At 41.7% G+C, this 1,929-nt stretch overlaps 1 protein-coding gene across 1 annotated transcript in view; it reads left to right on the forward strand.

Annotated features, from left to right (window-relative positions):
- Positions 1-865, forward strand: part of sorcs3a (sortilin related VPS10 domain containing receptor 3a) — a 196,481-nt gene extending 195,616 nt beyond the window's left edge. Inside the window, exon 27 of the mRNA XM_068596421.1 lies at positions 1-865. This exon is cut by the window's left edge and continues 385 nt beyond it. The gene's annotated coding sequence lies outside the window, so the exon portion shown is untranslated.
- Positions 866-1,929: the final 1,064 nt, after the last annotated feature.

Here is a 1,929-nt window from a genome sequence, read left to right on the forward strand (position 1 = left end):
AGGAGTTTGCTTTGAGTCTTTTCTGCCTATGTAAAGACTGTAACGTCTGAGTCTTTAATCAAACAGGGAATATTATAGAAATGTACAATATTATCATCTCTTCTGTTCCATGTATATAATATTACTTTCTACCAGCTGGCAGTCGCAGCGCCGGCCGAGAGCTCGAGGACGGCCTGGTGGCGTTTTTCTTTTTCAAAGTGTGTTTAAAAGTCAGAGCTCCACTTTGTTCTGTTGGAGGTCCTGACCTGTGCATGTTCTTCTTGAGGACGCGGTTCTGTGTTGTAGATAAGCAAGTGTTGTAAATAGTTATTTTCTAATCATCAGAAGAGCCGGAGCATCTCTCATTCCCTTTCTGTCTGCTAGCAACGTGTTGCTGCAGCCTCGTTGCCATCAAACACTCAACTTCCTGTTTCCCGGGGACTGAAATAGATCAACATATTCAATATATTTATATTTGCACTAGGAATATAGGACAGTCATTTTTACACGCGACAGGTTTTGAACTACCTGAACGCTGCGTGCCGTCGGCGCTGGTGGTTCTGATTGGGCCTCAAAACAAATATCAGTTGTTATGAATATTTATTCTGTTGTGGCGACCAGCGATGAAACTCACAACATTCAAGTGACGGGATAAACGTGATGAATGCTGATATTAACGGTTATGTGAACATCTAGCACAGCAGGAAGCGGCAGCTTCTGTTCTGGATTCAGTTTCTGTAAAATACCAATATGAATGTTTGAGTTATTAATGAGTTCAGGTGACTTCCACATGTCTGAGGCCACGCCCACTGCTTTCAAATGCATCGCTTTACCATTGCTCATGGTACATTGAAAATACAATATCAGAAATAGCCCACTTCTTTGTCCATACATGGACACACCAGTAACTGACACACCAGTAACTGGTATGTCAGTTACTGGTGTGTCCATACATGGACATACCAGTAACTGATACACCAGTTACTGGACATACCAGTAACTGGTATGTCCAGTAACTGGTATCACCAGTAACTGGTATGTCCAGTAAGTGGTATATCCAGTAACAGGTATGTCCAGTAACTGGTATGTCCAGTAACTGGTATGTCCAGTAACTGGGTGCACTGGTCGTGCAGTGTTCCTCTTTCAGGGCGTCTCCTTCTTGCAGCTTTAGGAGTGTTTTATATTTTATGGCTAAAATTGTCTTGTTTATTTGAAAACACAAAAACAATAACTTGAATATTTTCTCTAATTCTAAATATTATAATATTTGTATTAAGTTAAACATCTCAAAATTGCCGTGATATCTCCATAAATTGCCCGTCACTTGCAACGTGTATCTGCCGCTACGCTGAGATATTAACGTAGAATAATTACTGCATAAATAAAGCCAATAAGGTGTTACATCTGATTCCAATTATCCAAGTGGCTATTAATCCAAGTATGAATGCATTGAGGCCAATAAGTCGGTTATGAGGTCGTGTGCACATGCAGGCGTGAAATGATACAACATTAATGAGGAAAATATAAATTACATTCTCTACTTTTGAGGATTTGTTTGAGTTCATTAATTACCTTCATGATCCCACAGCAGCAAAAACACTAAGGAGACGCCGCGTGCACCATGAACGTAGCTTCATGTTCAAGTCCTGCTTCTGAGTGACGTGTGTCTGCTCATGGACCTCATGGACCTCATGGAGCTCATGGAGCTCATGGACCTCATGGAGCTCATGGAGCTCATGGAGCTCTTAAAGCTCATGGAGCTCTTAAAGCTCATGTAGCTCTTGTAGCTCTTGTAGCTCGTGTAGCTCATGGAGCTCATGTAGCTCTTGTAGCTCATGAAGCTCTTGTAGCTCATGTAGCTCTTGTAGCTCATGTAGCTCTTGTAGCTCATAAAGCTCTTGTAGCTCATGTAGCTCATGTAGCTCTTGTAGCTCGTGTAGCTCGTGTAGC

The sequence above is a fragment of the Clinocottus analis genome, unplaced genomic scaffold (genome assembly GCF_023055335.1).
Source record: "Clinocottus analis isolate CAN_PGR_092001 unplaced genomic scaffold, fCliAna1.0.p SCAF_37, whole genome shotgun sequence".
Lineage (NCBI taxonomy): Eukaryota > Metazoa > Chordata > Actinopteri > Perciformes > Cottidae > Clinocottus > Clinocottus analis.